This window comes from Oncorhynchus mykiss, chromosome 30 (assembly GCF_057628025.1).
Source record: "Oncorhynchus mykiss isolate SJ-2025 chromosome 30, ASM5762802v1, whole genome shotgun sequence".
Taxonomy (NCBI): Eukaryota; Metazoa; Chordata; class Actinopteri; order Salmoniformes; family Salmonidae; genus Oncorhynchus; species Oncorhynchus mykiss.
Window position 1 is genome coordinate 12,033,913 of NC_143051.1, and position 20,147 is coordinate 12,054,059.

The 20,147-nt window shown below is 48.0% G+C and overlaps 1 protein-coding gene across 1 annotated transcript in view; it reads left to right on the forward strand.

The window, feature by feature from the left end:
- The first annotated feature begins 1,733 nt into the window (after positions 1-1,733).
- col8a2 (collagen, type VIII, alpha 2) overlaps positions 1,734-20,147 on the forward strand; it is a 101,425-nt gene continuing 83,011 nt past the window's right edge. Inside the window, exon 1 of the mRNA XM_021559856.3 lies at positions 1,734-2,390. The gene's annotated coding sequence lies outside the window, so the exon portion shown is untranslated. The remainder of the gene's footprint in view (positions 2,391-20,147) is intronic.

Below are 20,147 nucleotides of genomic sequence, written 5' to 3' on the forward strand. Positions count from 1 at the left end.
TTGTGCTGCCCTACTCCTGATTCGACTACTCTAGTAATCTTGGCTTCGACCTAGATCAATCTACACCAAAACAAATCAGAGAGATATGGGCAGTTCAAAAAGGAGGAGAGAGATGAGTGGATAGCCGTGGAGAGGTCAATCTCTATGGCAACTGTTGAGCCAACACTCTCCACACACTTCAGTAGGTGTATTTCAGTAGGTTACTTCAGTAGGTGTACTTCAGTAGGTGTACTTCAGTAGGTGTACTTCAGTAGGTATACTTCAGTAGGTGTACTTCAGTAGGTGTACTTCAGTAGGTATACTTCAGTAGATGTACTTCAGTAGGTGTCCTTCAGTAGGTGTACTTCAGTAGGTGTACTTCAGTAGGTGTACTTCAGTAGATGTACTTCAGTAGGTGTACTTCAGTAGGTATACTTCAGTAGGTATAATTCAGTAGGTGTACTTCAGTAGGTGTACTTCAGTAGGTGTACTTCAGTAGATGTACTTCAGTAGGTGTACTTCAGTAGGTGTACTTCAGTAGGTGTACTTCAGTAGGTATAATTCAGTAGATGTACTTCAGTAGATTAACTTCAGTAGGTGTCCTTCAGTAGATGCATTTCAGTAGGTGTACTTCAGTAGGTATACTTCAGTAGGTGTACTTCAGTAAGTGTACTTCAGTAGGTATACATCAGTAGGTGTACTTCAGTAGATGTCCTTCAGTAGGTATACTTCAGTAGGTATACTTCAGTAGATGTACTTCCGTAGGTGTACTTCAGTAGGTGTACTTCAGTAGATGTCCTTCAGTAGGTGTACTTCAGTAGATGTACTTCAGTAGGTGTACTTCAGTAGATGTACTTCAGTAGGTGTCCTTCAGTAGATGTCCTTCAGTAGGTGTCCTTCAGTAGATGCATTTCAGTAGGTGTACTTCAGTAGGTATACTTCAGTACGTGTCCTTCAGTAGATGTCCTTCAGTAGGTGTACTTCAGTACATGTACTCCAGTAGATGTACTTCAGTAGGTGTACTTCAGTAGGTGTACTTCAGTAGATATACTTCAGTAGATGTCCTTCAGTAGGTGTACTTCAGTACGTGTACTTCAGTAGGTGTACTCACATGATGCTTGTTTGTAAGTGTGTGTGTGTAGCGTCATGTTTTCCTGCAAGTATTTGTATCCAAGGTGGAAAAACAACAGCTTCAATGTGGGAGAAAGGGAGGCTTCTGTGAAGGGAGGAGGGAGGGAAGGAGGGAGGGAGGGTGAAGAATGGAGGCAATAGAAGTTTCCAAATCCCCCTCCCTCCCTCCCTCCCTCCACCTACCCGACCCCTCTCTGTGCTTTACCCCACCCAATCCTGCCACTCCCCTACTCCGTCCTACCTCACTGTGTCCAGACTCACTCACTTGTGTTTTGTGTGGTGGTGAACCCAAAGAACAATCCTCACTCTCTTTTCCCAAAATAAGCCTATAGGGGGAGGGAGAGGGAGGGGGGGAAGGGGAAGGAGAGGGGGGAAGGGGAAGGAGAGGGAGGGAGGGAGGGGGGAGGGGGAGGGGGAGAGGGGGGAGGGGGGAGGGGGGAGGGGAGAGGGAAGGGGAGGGGGGGAAGGGGAGGGAGGAGGAGGGGGAGGGAGGGGGGAAGGGGAGGGAGAGGGAGGCGGGAGAGGGAGGGGGAGGGGGGGAAGGGGAGGGAGAGGGAGGGGGGAGAGGGAGGGGGAGGGTGGGAAGGGGAGGGGGGGAAGGGGAGGGAGCGCAGAATAAAGCCACAGTGAGGAGATTGGACTTGCGAGGTGCACAGGCCCTGGTTCTAAGCTGTGGATGTGGGACTGTACAAGCTGAAGTCTCTGCACTTACCTCTCAGCCAAGCCGACTAGAATACCCTGCCTGCCTGTACTGTCGCTCTCTCTCTCTCTCTCTCTCCTTCCCTCCTAGAGTTGGAGCGCTGAGATTTGGAAAGTGCGCCTCAGACCCACTTTTGGTCAGCCTGAAGACTGTACAGAGACGGTTTTCCACTCCTCTCTCTTCCCTTCGATCCCACTCTCAGTCACTCTCTCACTCGCTCGCTCTCTCACTGCAGAAGCACATGGACTACATTTTCTCCAGAGAGACAGAGAAAGAAGCAAAACAAAAATAACATTTGTTCCACCTGCCATTGGTGAAAATATTAAAATTGTTCTGTTTTTGGACAAACTCGGACCGGCTTTCAAACCAGCGGCATTGCAACGTTTTTTTATATATATTTTTATTCTCTTTCGTTCCTTTGAAATTGACTGATCTGATACCATCCTAATTTCTCTGGGAGACATGCGTGGCTGAAGGAGAAGAGGAGCCAGAGACCAACCTGAAATTAACACCTCGTTGACACCCTCTCACATCCCGTTCCTCCATCTACCATTCAACGCTTGGAGGAGAGAAAAAAAAGGTAAGTCCCCCGTCCTCTTCCCTCCACTCCCTTAAGTGTCTCTCCATTTACCTCTCATCCCTCCATCCTGTCGTCCCTCAATTGTTTTCCTCACATTGTGTCGCCGCGGTAACGAGAGCCGAGAGCCAAAGGCAACAGAAAAGGGAGAAAGAAAGAAAAAACAGACCAAGCAATAAGTCATGGGACCTGCGTAGTACTCTGCGGTGCCGAAGGAAACCTAGACCAAGGCAGGGACAGAGAAGATTAGAAACTACCAATGCAACTCTTATACCCAGTTTTCTCCCTGTCTGTCAATTTATATCATATATACTGTTACACTTATAATAACAGCCATAATATTATTACTATGTGTTATTATGATTCCTCAGAGTGGAATGTGACTTTCAGCAGGAAAGTACATCTACTGGAGGGATGGAGGTAGATATGTATAGGGGACAGGGATACTGGAGTGATGGAGGTAGATATGTATAGGGGACAGGGATACTGGAGTGATGGAGGTAGATATGTATAGGGGACAGGGATACTAGAGTGATGGAGGTAGATATGTATATTATGATTCCTCAGAGTGGAATGTGACTTTCAGCAGGAATGCTGAGATACACTGCCTCTGGTATGATAGAGGCATCCTACTCTCTCTCTCTCTCTCTCTCTCTCTCTCTCTCTTTCTCCAGGAGATGGTACTGATTATGGTTAAATGTAGCGTTCAAATACTTCTGCCGAATGTTATTTGTCCGCTGCGCTCCTCTGAATAAAGTTTAGTTTTAGTGAGCCGTGCTGATGAAACGGTGACAGATGTACAACCTATGGTTGATGTCGGGGGGTGTATGGGAGATGGGAGTGTCTATGATGGGAGGAGATAAGATAACCGGAGTGTCTGTGTGTCCGTGTGTCTGTGCATGTAGGTATCAGTGACTATGTAATGTATGAGTATGTGTGCGTGTCAGTTCTCTGAACCTATAAGGATGCCCAGTCAGTCTCTGTCACACACCGACACAGGTACCATTCATATGGGTCGGGTAGAGTAGATCGCTGTCTCTCTGCCATCTCATTGGTGGAATATCTCACATCTGTGTGTACAGACCGCTTTGTTGAAGACTAAGTGTGTCTACACCTGTTTTTTTCCACTATGGTCTATATGTTACGCGTGTCGTGTTAGTGCGGATATTTGTGATGTCTTAGTTCACTGCTGTGGGGGTAAGATAAGTGTGATTGCTGTAGAGGGAGATGCAACTTTGTTTGTTTTGTCTACCCTCTCTCTCTTCTTTTCCTTGCCCTTGTCCTCCACTCTCCACTCCTGGCTGGCTCTCTATTTTAGGCCCCCTCGTCCACATTTGGTCTGCTATCCTTCTGTTCCCCATTCTCTCTCTCTCTCTCTCTCTCTCTCTCTCTCTCTGTCTCTCTCTCTCTGTCTGTCTGTCTGTCTCTCTCTCTCTCTCTCTCTCTCTCTCTCTCTCTCTCTCTCTCTCTCTCTGTCTCTCTCCCTATCTGTCTGTCACTCGCTCTGTCTCTCTCTCTCTCTCTCTCTCTCTCTCTGTCTGTCTGTCTGTCTGTCTGTCTCTCTCTCTCTCTCTCTCTCTCTCTCTCTCTCTCTCTCTCTCCCTGTCTGTCACTCGCTCTGTCTCTCTCTCTCTCTCTCTCTCTCCCTGTCTGTCACTTTCTTCCTTCTCTTTCTCTTTTAGTGCGCTGCGTCGCTCCTGGCATGCAGGGTTACATTCCTCTGAAATGACATCCCTCCATCACTGAGAAGGAGGAATATTCATGACTCTGAGTCATGCAGCGGGCAATGTGAGAGAGAGAGACATAGAAAGAGATGGAGAGAGGGATGGAGAGAGAAAAAGAGAGAGCGAGAAAGAGGGAGAGGTTGAGAGAGAGGTGGAGGGATAGAGACACACAGAGAGAGAGAGAGAGAGAGAGAGAGAGAGAGAGAGAGAGAGAGAGAGAGAGAAAGACGAAAGGCTAGAAATCTGAAATCAAATTGTATTGGTCACACGCCCCGAATACAACAGTGAAATGCTTATTTACAAGCCCTTAATCAACAATGTTTTAAGAAGTTTTAAGAAGAAAATAGATAAGTAACAAATAGAAAATAAAAGTAACAAACAACTAAACAGCAGCAGTAAAATAACAATAATTGAGGTAATATGTACATGTAGGTAGAGTTAAAGTGACTATGCATGGATAATAAATTGAGAATAGCAGCTGCTTAAAAGGGGGAGCAATGTAATTAGTCTGGGTAGCCCTTTGATTAGCTGTTCAGGAGTCTAATGGCTTGAGGGGTAGAAGCTGGCCTTTTGGACCTAGACTTGGCGCTCCGGTACCACTTTCCGTGCAGTAGCAGAGAGAATAGTCTATGACTAGGGTTGTTGTCCTGGCACCACACGGCCAGGTCTCTGACCTCCTCCCTATAGGCTGTGTCATCATTGCTGGTGATCAGGCCTACAACTGTTGTGTCATCGGCAAACTTAATGATGGTGTTGGAGTCGTGCCTGGCCATGCAGTCATGAGTGAACAGGGGGTACAGGAGGGGACTGAGCACGCACCCCTGAGGCGTCCCTGTGTTTAGGATCAGTGTGGCGGATGTGTTGTTACCTACTCTTACCACCTGGGTGGAGGCCCGTCAAGAAGTCCAGGATCCAGTTGCAGAGGGAGATGTTTAGTCCCAGGGTCCTTAGCTTAGTGATGAGCTTTGAGGGCTCTATGGTGTTAAACGCTGAGCTGTAGTCAATGAATAGCATTCTCACATAAGTGTTATTTTTGTCCAGGTGGGAAAGGGCAGTGTTTAGTGCAATAGAGATTGCATCATCTGTGGATCTCTTGGGGCGGTATGCAAATTAGAGTGGGTCTAGGGTTTCTGGGACAATGGTGTTGACTTGAGCTATGATCAGCACTTTCAAAGCACTTCATGGCTACAGACGTGATTGCTATGGGTCGGTAGTCATTTAGGCAGGTTACCTAAGTATTCTTGAGCACAGGGACTATGGTGGTCTGCTTGAATCATGTTGATATTACAGACTCAGTCAGGGCCAGGTTGAAAATGTCAGTGAAGACACTTGCCAGTTGGTCAGCGCATGCTCGGAGTACACGTCCTGGGAATCAGTCTGCCCCTGCGGCCTTGTGAATGTTGACCTGTTTAAAGGTCTTACTCACATCGGCTACAGAGAGCGTGATCACACAGTCATCCGGAACAGCTGATGCTCTCATGCAAGCTTCAGTGTTGCTTGCCTCGAAGCGAGCATAGAAGTAATTTAGCTTGTCTGGTAGGCTCATGTCACTGGGCACCTCGCGTCTGTGCTTCTCTTTGTAGTCTGTAATAGTTCCTGCTTTAGTTTTTGCTTGTAAGCAGGAATCAGGAGGATAGAATTATGGTCAAATTTGCCAAATGGAGGGTGAGGGAGCGCTTTGTACATGTCTCTGTGTGTGGAGTAAAGGTGGTCTAGAGTTGTTTTCCTCTGTTTGCACATTTAACATGCTGGTAGAAATGAGGTAAAACAAATTTGAGTTTCCTTGCATTAAAGTCCACGGCCACCAGGAGTGCCGCCTCTGGATGAGTGTTTTCCTGTTTTCTTATGGCCATATACAGCTCTTTGAGTGAGGTCTTAGTGCCAGCATCAATTTGTGGTAGTATATAGACAGCTACAAAACATACAGATGAAAACTCCCTTGGTAAATAGAGTGGTCTACAGCTTCTCATGAGATGCACTACCTCAGGTGAGCAAAACATCAAGACTTCCTTAGATTTTGTGCACCAGCTGTTGTTTTTCAAATATTCATAGACCGCCACCCCTTGTTTTACGAGAGGCCGTTGTTCTATCCTCCCGAAAAAGCTTAAAACCAGCCAGCTGTGTGTTATTCATGTCGTCGTTCAGCCACGATTCGGTGAAACATAAGATATTATAGTTTTTAATATCCCGTTGGTAGGATATATACGTATTTTATTATGGATTGATTGGTACGTTGGCTAATAGGACTGATGGTAAAGATAGATTACTCTCTCGGCGTTGGATCCTTACAAGGCACCCGGACCTTCGTCGCCGATTCGCCGTCTCTTTCTGCTGCAAATGACAGGGATGAGGGCCTTGTCGGGCGTCCGACTCGTTGAAGAAAGAGTATTCCTCCAGCACGGAGTAATCGCTGCGCTGAAATCAAGAAGATCTTTTCATTCATAAGATGTGGCAGAAACATTAAGTACGAAATAAGTTACAAATAATGCGAAAAAACAAACACAATAGCACAATTGGTTGGAGATCTTAATGGGGCGACAGGGTAGCCTAGTGTTTAGAGCGAAAGGTTTCAAGTTCAAATCCCCGAGCTGACAAGGTACAAATCTGTCGTTCTGCCCCTGAACAGGCAGTTAATCCACTGTTCCTAGGCAATCATTGAAAATAAGAATTTTGACTTGCCTAGTTAAATAAAGGTAAAAAAAAAGGTTAAAGTCTATTCAGATGTCCATGAAATAGTAGTTTAGACGGAGGTCTCCCCCTCCCCCACCCTCTACAACCATCCTTCCCCCTCCCCCACCCTCTACAACCATCCTTCCCCCTCCCCCACCCTCTACAAACATCCTTCCCCCTCCCCCACCCTCTACAACCATCCTTCCCCCTCCCCCACCCTCTACAACCATCCTTCCCCTTCCCCCACCCTCTACAACCATCCTTCCCCCTCCCCCACCCTCTACAACCATCTTTTCCGCTCCCGCTACCAATATCGCAACACTCCCACTACCGCTCCACTCCACTACATCTCCACTCTACTACCTCTCCACTCCACTACATCTCCACTCCACTACCGCTCCACTCCCACTACCGTTCCACTCCACTACATCTCCACTCCACTACCGCTCCACTCCACTACATCTCCACTCCACTACTCCCAACCGCTCCACTCCACTACCACTCCACTCCACTCCACTCCACTCCACTCCACTCCACTACCACTATCACTCCACTCCACTCCACTCCACTACCACTATCACTCCACTACCACTACCACTACCACTACCACTCCACTACCACTACCACTACCACTACCACTCCACTACCACTACCACTACCACTACCACTACACTACCACTACCACTCCACTACCACTACCACTACCACTACACTACCACTACCACTTTCACTCCATTACAGCTACCACTCCATTACCACCTCACTACCACTTCAACTACCACTACCACTACTACTCCACTACCACTACCTCTTCCACTACCACTACCACTAATACTACCACTCCACTATCAGTCCACTACCACTAATACTACCACTCCACTACCAGTCCACTACTACTAATATTACCACCACCAATACTACTACCACTCCATTACCACTACCACTACCACTCCAGTATCACTACCACTCCAGTACCGCTCCAACCCACCACCACTACCACTACCATTACTACTATCACCACTACCACTCCACTACCACTAATACTACCACTCCACTACCAGTCCACTACTACTAATACTACCACTACCACCACCAGTACCACTACCACTCCCACTACCACTACCACTGCCACTACCACTAATACTACAACTCCACTACCAGTCCACTACTACTAATACTACCACTACCACAATCAATACCACTACCACTACCACTACCACTACCACTCCACTACCACTACCAATACCACTACCACTCCAGTACCGCTCCATCCCACCACCACTACCACTACCACTACCACTCCACTACCACTACCACTACCAATACCACTACCACTCCATTACCACTCCACTCCACTCCACTCCACTCCACTTCCACTACACCTAATACCACCACTACCACTAACACGCCATTTCCACTACCACTCCAATACCACTACCACTCCACTAACACTACCACTCCATTACCACTACCACTACCACTTCCACTCCATTACCACTACCACTACCACTTCCACTCCATTACCACTACCACTACCACTCCACTACCACTACCACTACCACTACCACTACACTACCACTACCACTTTCACTCCATTACAGCTACCACTCCATTACCACCTCACTACCACTTCAACTACCACTACCACTACTACTCCACTACCACTACCTCTTCCACTACCACTAATACTACCACTCCACTATCAGTCCACTACCACTAATACTACCACTCCACTACCAGTCCACTACTACTAATATTACCACCACCAATACTACTACCACTTCATTACCACTACCACTACCACTCCAGTACCACTACCACTCCAGTACCGCTCCAACCCACCACCACTACCACTACCACTACCATTACTACTATCACCACTACCACTCCACTACCACTAATACTACCACTCCACTACCAGTCCACTACTACTAATACTACCACTACCAATACCAATACCACTCCCACTACCACTACCACTGCCACTACCACTAATACTACAACTCCACTACCAGTCCACTACTACTAATACTACCACTACCACAATCAATACCACTACCACTACCACTACCACTACCACTCCACTACCACTACCAATACCACTACCACTCCAGTACCGCTCCATCCCACCACCACTACCACTACCACTACCACTCCACTACCACTACCACTACCAATACCACTACCACTCCATTACCACTCCACTCCACTCCACTCCACTCCACTTCCACTACACCTAATACCACCACTACCACTAACACGCCATTTCCACTACCACTCCAACACCACTACCACTCCACTAACACTACCACTCCATTACCACTACCACTACCACTTCCACTCCATTACCACTACCACTACCACTTCCACTCCATTACCACTACCACTCCACTACCACTCCACTACCACTCCACAACTTTTACCACTACCATTCCACTACAACTACGACAACCACTTCCACTCCATTACCACGCCACTACTTTTACCACTACCACTACCAATTCCACTCCATTACCACCATCACTATCTGTCCATTTCCACTACCACTCCACTACCACTACCACTGCTACTCCATTACCACTAGCACTACCACTACTACTCCATTTCCACTACCAATCCACTACCACTTCTACCCCATTACCACTCCACTCCAATACTACTACCACTACTACTCCATTACCACTACCACTCCACTACCACTATTACTCCATTACCACTCCACTGACCGCTACTACTCCATTACCACTACCACTACTACTCCATTACCACTACCACTCCACTACCACTACTACTCCATTACCACTCCACTCCACTCCACTACCACTCCACTACCACTCCTACTCCATTACCACTTCCACTACCACTACAACTACCACTCCACTCCACTCCACTCCACTACCACTACACTACACTACACTACCACTACTACTCCATTACCACTTCCACTACCACTACCACTCCACTACCACTACCACTCCACTCCAATACCACTCCACTACACTACCACTCCACTCCACTACCACTCCACTAACACTACCAATCCACTCCACTCCACTCCACTCCACTACCACTCCCACTACCACTCCAGTACCGCTCCACCCACCACCACTACCACTACCACTACCAATACCACTACCACTACCAATACCACTACCACTACCACTACCACTCCATTACCACTACAACTACCACTCCACTCCACTCCACTCCACTCCACTTCCACTACACCTAATACCACCACTACCACTACCACTAACACGCCATTTCCACTACCACTCCAATACCACTATCTCTCCACTAACACTACCACTCCATTACCACAACCACTACCACTTCCACTCCATTACCAATTCCACTCCACTATAACTCCACTACAACTACGACTACCACTTCCACTCCATTACCACTCCACTACTTTTACCACTGCCACTACCAATTCCTCTCCATTACCACCATCACTATCAGTCCATTTCCACTACCACTCCACTACCACTACCACTGCTACTCCATTACCACTAGCACTACCACTACTACTCCATTTCCACTACCAATCCACTACCACTTCTACCCCATTACCACTCCACTCCAATACTACTACCACTACTACTCCATTACCACTACCACTCCACTACCACTACTACTCCATTACCACTCCACTACCACTATTACTCCATTACCACTCCACTGACCACTACACTCCATTACCACCCCACTACCACTCCTACTCCATTACCACTTCCACTACCACTTCAACTACCACTACCACTACTACTCCATTACCACTACCACTCCACTACCACTACTACTCCATTACCACTCCACTCCACTCCACTCCACTACCACCCCACTACCACTCCTACTCCATTACCACTTCCACTACCACTTCAACTACCACTCCACTCCACTCCACTACCACTACCACTCCACTACCACTACCACTCCACTCCAATACCACTCCACTACACTACCACTCCACTCCACAACCACTCCACTAACACTACCACTCCACTCCACTCCACTCCACTCCACTCCACTACCACTCCACTCCACTACCACTACCACTACCACTACCACTACCACTCCACTACCACTACCACTCCACTCCACTACACTACCACTCCATTCCACTCCACTACCACTACACTACCACTACTACTCCATTACCACTTCCACTACCACTACCACTCCACTCCACTCCACTCCACTACCACTCCACTCCACTCCACTACCACTTCACTCCACTCCAGTCCACTCCACTACATCTCGACTCCACTCCACTCCACTACCACTCCACTACCACTACCACTCCACTCCACTCCACTCCACTCCATTCCACTACCACTCCACTCCACTACCACTACCACTCCACTCCACTACACTACCACTCCACTCCACTCCACTCCACTACCACTACACTACCACTACTACTCCATTACCACTTCCACTACCACTACCACTCCACTACCACTACCACTCCACTCCACTCCACTACCACTACTACTCCATTACCACTTCCACTTCCACTCCACTAACACTACCACTCCACTCCACTCCACTACCACTCCACTACCACTCCACTCCTCTCCCTCCCACTACCACTACCACTACCACTTCCACTACCACTCCACTCCACTCCACTCCACTCCACTACCACTCCACTCCACTCCACTCCACTACCACTCCACTCCACTCCACTCCACCCCACTACCACTACCACTACCAATTCCACTACCACTCCACTCCACTACCACTCCACTCCACTACCACTCCACTACCACTACCACTGCCACTTTCACTCCATTACCACTACCACTATCACTACCACTACCACTACCACTCCATTACCACTACCACTACCACTACCACTACCACTACCACTACCACTACCACTACCACTCCACTACACTTCATTACCACTACTACCACTCCATTACCACTACCACTACCACTCCATTACCACTACCACTCCACTCCACTACCACTCCACTCCACTACACTACCACTCCACTCCACTCCACTCCACTACCACTACTTCTCCATTACCACTTCCACTACCACTACCACTCCACTACCACTACCCACTCCACTCCACTACATCTCCACTCCACTCCACTCAATCTCCACTCCACTCCACTCCACTCCACTACATCTCCACTCCACTCCACTACCACTACCACTCCACTACTACTACTACTACCACTCCACTCCACTCCACTCCACTACCACTCCACTCCACTCCACTCCACTCCACTCCACTACCACTACTACTCCATTACCACTTCCACTACCACTACCACTACCACTCCACTACCACTACCACTCCACTCCACTCCACTACCACTCCACTCCACACCTCTCCATCCCACTACCACTACCACTACCACTTCCACTACCACTCAACTCCACTCCACTCCACTCCACTCCACCCCACTACCACTCCACTACCACTCCACTCCACACCTCTCCATCCCACTACCACTACCACTACCAATTCCACTACCACTCCACTCCACTCCACTAACACTCCACTCCACTCCACCCCACTAACACTACCACTACCACTACCAATTCCACTACCACTCCACTCCACTACCACTCCACTCCCACTCCACTACCACTCCACTACCAGTACCACTGCCACTTTCACTCCATTACCACTACCACTATCACTACCACTACCACTACCACTACCACTACCACTCCATTACCACTACCACTACCACTACCACTACCACTCCACTCCACTTCATTACCACTACTACCACTCCATTACCATTACCACTACCACTACCACTACCACTACCACTCCATTACCACTACCACTACCACTACCACTACCACTCCGCTCTTTTGGGCTCTATGTGTTATTTGGTGCCAAACTACAGCCCTCGAGTACTAATAGCAACACTGTGCCGTGTCCATGGTAACCCCATTCTATTGCCATGTATGCTCTGGTCTCCGGACTGGGCGTCTGGCAGTTTTACGGTTCCATTTGAATGTGTATGTGCGTGGCACATTACTTTACTGAGACTGATAGACTCCAACATCTCTATCCACTAACTGCCGTTTCTCGCCTTTGATATAAAGACCCAACCGTGACCAACAGCACTCACACAACGGTCGTATTGAATGCAGAGAAAATACACGCGCACACACACACACACGCGCACACGCGCACGCACACGCGCACGCACACGCACACACACGCACTCACAGACACGAACACTGTTCCAAGTCATCCAAGCCACATAAACACAAACATAATGGATTCAACATTCACCATCCATGTGTACACACACACTACATTCCCTACCATATTAAACACACACACACACTTTCCTTTTCCAGACTGCCAACTTGCCCGGTTCTGAGTGATTCGTGCCCCACTGATGAGGCGTCTGTTCTGGGAGACTTTCAAAACACTGTTTCTGCTCTATTTGGATAACTGAAGCTCTCTTTTCAACCTCCCAACCCATAACTATGGAACCAAGCTAGTTCTGAAGGCACTTTGGCCACGTTTACTACACCAGGGATAGACAGAACGAGACAAAGAAAGAGAAAGAAACAGAGAAAAGTCGCTTGGGCCTGCAATCCAACATACTACTGATGTCTATTTTCATTCAGAATGGCTTGAAATCCATTACACACGCTCCCATCAATGAGCACGGCAAGACAGGGGAGGATGAACACACACATACAGACACAGACAGGGGAGGATGAACACACACATACAGACACAGACACACACGCTCCATGGCGAGACAGGGGAGGATGAACACACACATACAGACACAGACACACACGCTCCATGGCGAGACAGGGGAGGATGAACGCACACATACAGACACAGACACACACGCTCCATCAGTGAGCACGGCGAGACAGGGGAGGATGAACACACACATACAGACACAGACACACACGCTCCATCAGTGAGCACGGCGAGACAGGGGAGGACTGGCGTGTGTCTCAGTGGGGATCTGAGAGCATATGGGAAAGGTTGGATACATCCACAGGCGGTTTTAACTTTACCAGATTCAACATCATGATCCATAACCTCTCTACAGAGGTAGAGACAGACAGAGAGCTGAACAGTGTTGTGAGACAGAGAAAGAGAGAAACACACAGAGAGAGAGAGAGAGAGAGAGAGAGAGAGACAGACAGACAGACAGATAGACAGACAGACAGACAGACAGACAGACACACACACACACACCCACAGACACACAGAGATAATGGGAGGAAATGCTCATAACATTATTCCTCCCTCTTCTCTCGTTCCACCATCTCTGTTCTCTCTGATTTTCTTTCACATTCACACAGCTCAGACATCAAGTCTGTAGGGTACCCATTGAGGTTTGGCCGTCTACAGTACTGCAGTAGGAACACATGTTCACCACAAGATGGTGGGCTTTTTAACGTTAAACTGTTAGGAGTAAGAGTAAGGGAGAGAGAATGGGAAAGGGGGACACCTAGTCAGTTGTACAACGGAATGCATTCAACTGAAATGTGTCTTCCGCATTCGAACCAAACCCTTCTGAATCGGAAAGGTGCGGAGGGCTGCCAGAATCGACATCCACGTCTTCGGCGCCCGGGGGAACAGTGGGTTAACTGCCTTGCTCAGGGGGAGAACGACAGATTTTTACATGATCAGCTCTGGGATTCAATCCAGCAACCTTTGGGTTACTGGCCCAACGCTCCTACTGCGAGTAAGGAACGTATAGAGTACCCTGGCACAGTACACACACGCACACACGAAACACACACAAGCACACACACACAAACACACCCACCAAACACATACACACAGGGCTGTGTGTATGTGTGTGTGTGTGTGTGTACAGTGCCAATGTTCTTTGTCTGTTTCTGTATATTTCAGATAAATATTTACCAACATTTGGTTCAATCAAGTCAATCCTCATTCTTACTGATTGGAATTGATTTTCTTCTGGTAAAATCATAGTTCCCAGTCTAATCCAACTGGGGTTCATGAAGATTTTCCATGATGATTTATATACTGCTGGCAAACAAACACTACGTCATTTCAAGAGTTGGCTTAGAGGAAGACCGTAACACACACACACACACACACACACACACACCACCCACCCTGATGTCTGAATCAAACCAAACTTCAGAATTCATTGTTGATCCAGGTTCCCAGCTTATCTCCCTTGATAACCTGAAGCATGCCGAATCTGTTCTCAAGCAGAAAATCAACCACAATCTCATGCTACATAAATCATGAAGAATATTATTTTATTTGATTTGAATAGCTATTGATTAGATGCTGCATTTCATTTGTACATGTGTGTGTGTACAACCCTCTTGGTCAGATGTGTATATGTGTATATGCATATGAGGTTGTGTGTGTACAACCCTCTTGGGCAGAGGGTGTGTGTGTGTGTGTGTGTGTGTGTGTGTGTGTGTGTGTGTGTGTGTGTGTGTCTGCATCTGTCTCAGATTTGTGCCGCTGTAGAAGGAAATTAAGGCAAATGCCACTCACTTTCATCTGCTATCTTACCGTCCCGGAACACAGGCCCATCCCTTCTCTTCCCTTCTCTCCCCCTCTTTCTTCCCTTCCCTTCTCTCCCCCTATTCTTCCCTTCCCTTCCCACTCTCTTCCCTTCCTTCCCCCTTCCCTTCCCCCTTCCCTTCCCTTCCCCCTTCCCTTCCCTCTTCCCTTCCCTTCCCCCTTCCCTTCCCTTCCCTTCCCCCTTCGCTCTTCCCTTCCCCCTTCCCTTCCCTTCCCCTTCCCCTTTCCCTTCCCTTCCCTTCCCCCTTCCCTTCCCTTCCCTTCCCCGTTCCCTTCCCCCTTCCCTTCCCTCCCCCTTCCCTTCCCTTCCCCCTTCCCTTCCCTTCCCCTTCCCTTCCCTTCCCCCTTCCCTTCCCTCTTCCCTTCCCTTCCCTCTTCCCTTCCCTTCCCCTTCCCTTCCCCCTTCCCCCTTCCCTTCCCCCTTCCCTTCCCTCTTCCCTTCCCTACCCCCCCATCTCCCTTCCCTGCCCTTCCTTCCCCCTCCCTTTCCTTCCCCCCTCTCTTCCCTTCCCTTCCCCCCTCCACCCTTCCTCCCCCCCTCCCCTCAACCCATCCCTTCCCCCTCTCTTCCCCCGACTTCCGTTCCCTTCCCCTTCCCTTCCCTTCCCTCCCCCCTCTCTCCTCTCCTCTCCTCTCCTCTCATCTCCTCTCCTCTCCTCTCCTCTCCTCTCCTCTCCTCTCCTCTCCTCTCCTCTCCTCTCCTCTCCTTCCTCTCCTCTCCTCCCTCTCCTCTCCTTTCCTTTCCTCTCCTCTCCTCTCCTCTTCCTTTCCTTTCCTTTCCTTTCCTTTTCTTTCCTTTAATTTCCTGTCCCTTCCCTTCCCTTCCCTTCCCTTCCCTTCCCTTCCCTTCCCTTCCTTTACTTTCCTTTCCTTCCCACTCCCCTCTCTCCCCCTCTCTTCCCTTCCCCCCTCATCCCTTTCCTCCCCCCTCTTCCCTTCTCTTCGCTCCCTTTCCCTCCCCTCACCATTTTTTCCCTTCTCCCCCCCACCCTCCCTCTTCCTAACTCTTCTCTTCCGTCCCCTTCTCTCATCACAAAGGACACATTTCCCTCATCAGAACCAGTTCTTCTTCTGGTCTTTTTCATTAAAACGGAAATGGAGAAAAAGCAGGCTATTCCTGACAGGGAGAGAGAGAGCATTTATCAGACAGTTTTTCCTTATCCTCTGTTTTCTGAAGTAGGGCACACACACACACACACACACACACACACACACACACACACACACACACACACACACACACACACACAGTAGAATCCCTGAATATAGACTGTAGATGCATGAGGGGGACTGAGTGGTGCAGCGGTCTAAGACACTACATCTCAGGGCTTGAGGCGTCACTACAGCTTTGATCCTGGGCTGTATCACAACCGGACGTGATCGGGAGTCCCATAGGGCGGCGCACAGTTGGCCCAGCATCGTCCGGGTAAGGGCAGGGTTTGGCCGGGGTAGGTCGTCATTGTCATGGTTAAATAAACAAATACATAAGCAGAGTAAATAACAGTAATAAAGACTTAATAGATCCCCATGAGTGTAGAAGAGAGCAGCATCAATCAGTGTTGACACAAAGCTGAGGTCATGGAATAGCACACTCCAGAGGGAGGAGAGGTCATGGAACAGCACACTCCAGAGGGAGGAGAGGTCATGGAACAGCACACTCCACAGGGAGGAGAGGTCATGGAACAGCACACTCCAGAGGGAGGAGAGGTCATGGAACAGCACACTCCAGAGGGAGGAGAGGTCATGGAACAGCACAGTCCAGAGGGAGGAGAGGTCATGGAACAGCACACTCCAGAGGGAGGAGAGGTCATGGAACAGCACACTCCAGAGGGAGGAGAGGTCATGGAACAGCAGACTCCAGAGGGAGGAGAAGTCATGGAACAGCACACTCCAGAGGGAGGAGAGGTCATGGAACAGCACACTCCACAGGGAGGAGAAGTCATGGAAGAGCACACTCCAGAGGGAGGAGAGGTCATGGAACAGCACACTCCAGAGGGAGGAGAGGTCATGGAACAGCACACTCCAGAGGGAGGAGAGGTCATGGAACAGCACACTCCAGAGGGAGGAGAGGTCATGGAACAGCACAGTCCAGAGGGAGGAGAGGTCATGGAACAGCACACACCAGAGGGAGGAGAGGTCATGGAACAGCACACTCCAGAGGGAGGAGAGGTCATGGAACAGCACACTCCAGAGGGAGGAGAGGTCATGGAACAGCACACTCCAGAGGGAGGAGAGGGGAGAAGAAAACAAAAAACAAAAACTAAGTGTCTCAATCACTTTCTGCTATATTTCACTCCAGAGGGAGGAGAGGTCATGGAACAGCACAGTCCAGAGGGAGGAGAGGTCATGGAACAGCACACACCAGAGGGAGGAGAGGGGAGAAGAAAACAAAAAACAAAAACTAAGTGTCTCAATCACTTTCTGCTATATTTCACTCCAGAGGGAGGAGAGGTCATGGAACAGCACAGTCCAGAGGGAGGAGAGGTCATGGAACAGCACACTCCAGAGGGAGGATATTATTATATTTTGCTCTCCTACTCTCATCCTCACTTGCGAGTAAAGGATACAAACTCTTTGATGATTATAGCTGTTTATTTATTATCTCTCTCTCTCTTTCTGTGTTTCTCTCCATATCCCTCTCTCATTCTCTCTCTATCTCTCTGTCTCTCTCTCTCTCTCTCTCTCTCTCTCTCTCTCTCTATCTCTGTCTCTCTCTCTCTCTCTCTCTCTCTCTCTCATTCTCTCTCTCATCTCTCTCTCTCTCTTTCTCTCTCTGTCTCTCTCTCTCGCTCTCTCATTCTCTCTCTCATTCTCTCTCTGTCTCTCGCTCTCTCTCATTCTCTCTATGTCTCTCTCTCTCTCTCATTCTCTCTCTCTCTCATTCTCTCTCTCATTCTCTCTCTGTTTCTCTCTCATTCTCTCTCTCATCTCTCTCTCTCGCTCATTCTCTCTCTCATCTCTCTCTGTCTCTCTCTCTCTATCTCTCTCTCATTCTCTCTCTGTCTCTCTCTCTCTCTCTCTCAGTCTCTCTCGCATTCTCTCTCTGTCTCTCAATTCAATTCAATTCAATTCAATTCAAGGGCTTTATTGGCATGGGAAACATGTGTTAACATTGCCAAAGCAAGTGAGGTAGACAACATACAAAGTGAATATATAAAGTGAAAAACAACAAAGATTAACAGTAAACATTACACATACAGAGGTTTCTCTCTCTCTCATTCTCTCTCATTCTCTCTCTGTCTCTCTCTGTCTCTCTCTCTCTCAGTCTCTCTCTCATTCTCTCTCTGTCTCTCTCTCGCTCTCTCTTTCTGTATTTCTCTCCATTTCCAACTCTCTCTCTCTAAATTAAATTAAATTCAAAGGTCTTTATTGGCATGGGAAACATATATTAACATTGCCAAAGCAAGTGAAATACATAGTAAACAAAAGTGAAATAAACAATACAAAATGAACAGTAAACATTACACTCACAGAAGTTCCAAAATAATATTTCAAATGTCATATTATGCCTCTATACAGTGTTGTAACGATGTGCAAATAGTTAAAGTACAAAAGGGAAAATAAATGAACATAAATATAGGTTGTATTTAAAATGGTGTTTGTCCTTCACTGGTTGCCCTTTTCTTGTGGCATCAGGTCACACATCTTGCTGCTGTGATATCACACTGTGGGATTTCACCCATTTAATATGAGAGTTTATCACAGTTGTATTTGTTTTGGAATTCTTTGTGGGTCTGTGTAATCTGAGGGAAATATGTGTCTCTAATGTGGTCATATATTTGGCAGGAGGTTAGGAGGTGCAGCTCAGTTTCCAACTCATTTTGTGGGCAGTGTGGCACATAGCCTGTCGTCACTTGAGAGCCAGGTCTGCCTACGGCGGCCTTTCTCAATACAAGGCTATGCTCACTGAGTCTGTACATAGTCACAGTGGTCAGGTATTCTGCCACTGTGTGCTCTCTGTTTAGGGCCAAATATCATTCTAATTCTTTCCAATATGTCAGTCAAGTAATTATCTTTTTGTTTTCTAATGATTTGGTTGGGTCTAATTGTGTGTCTCTCTCTCCCTCCCTCCCTCCATTATCTATCTATCTATCTATCTATCTATCTATCTATCTATCTATCTATCTATCTATCTATCTATCTATCTATCTATCTATCTATCTATCTATCTATCTATCTATCTATCTATCTATCTATCTATCTATCTATCTGTCTGTCTGTCTGTCTGTCTGTCTCTCGCTCTCTCGCTCTCTCGCTCTCTCTTTTTCTGTATTTGTCTCAATATCCTTCTCGTTCTCTCTGTCTCCCTCGTTCTCCTGATCTTGCTACGTTTTTCTGTCTCTCGTCACTGCGGCTGGACGGAGGAGATTTTTTCCATTCCGTTGGCAGGAGGGAGAGAAGGCGAGACGAAGAGAGACAGAGAGAGAGAAAGAGAGTGAGATAGAGAGACAGAGAGAGAGAGAGAGAGAGAGAAAGAGAGTGCGAGAGAGCGAGAGAGCGCGAGAGAGAGCATGAGAGAGAGAGAGAGAGAGAGAGAGAGAGACAGAGACAGAGAGAGACAGAGAGAGAGAGAGAGAGAGAGAAAGAGAGCGAGAGAGAGAGAGAGATGGGGAGGCTTGGCAAAGTGGTATTATTCTCCTCAGCCTCTCCATTGACTCTGTCATCAGCCTTTCGATCCCAAATTGTACCCTTTTCCCTATTTAGTGCTCTACCTCCTGTAATATAGTGCACTACTTTTAAAAAGGGCACATAGGGTTCTGGTCAAACTAGTGCACTATATAGGGAATAGGGTGCCATTTGGGACTTGGCTTAGGGCTTCTAACAGGCCTG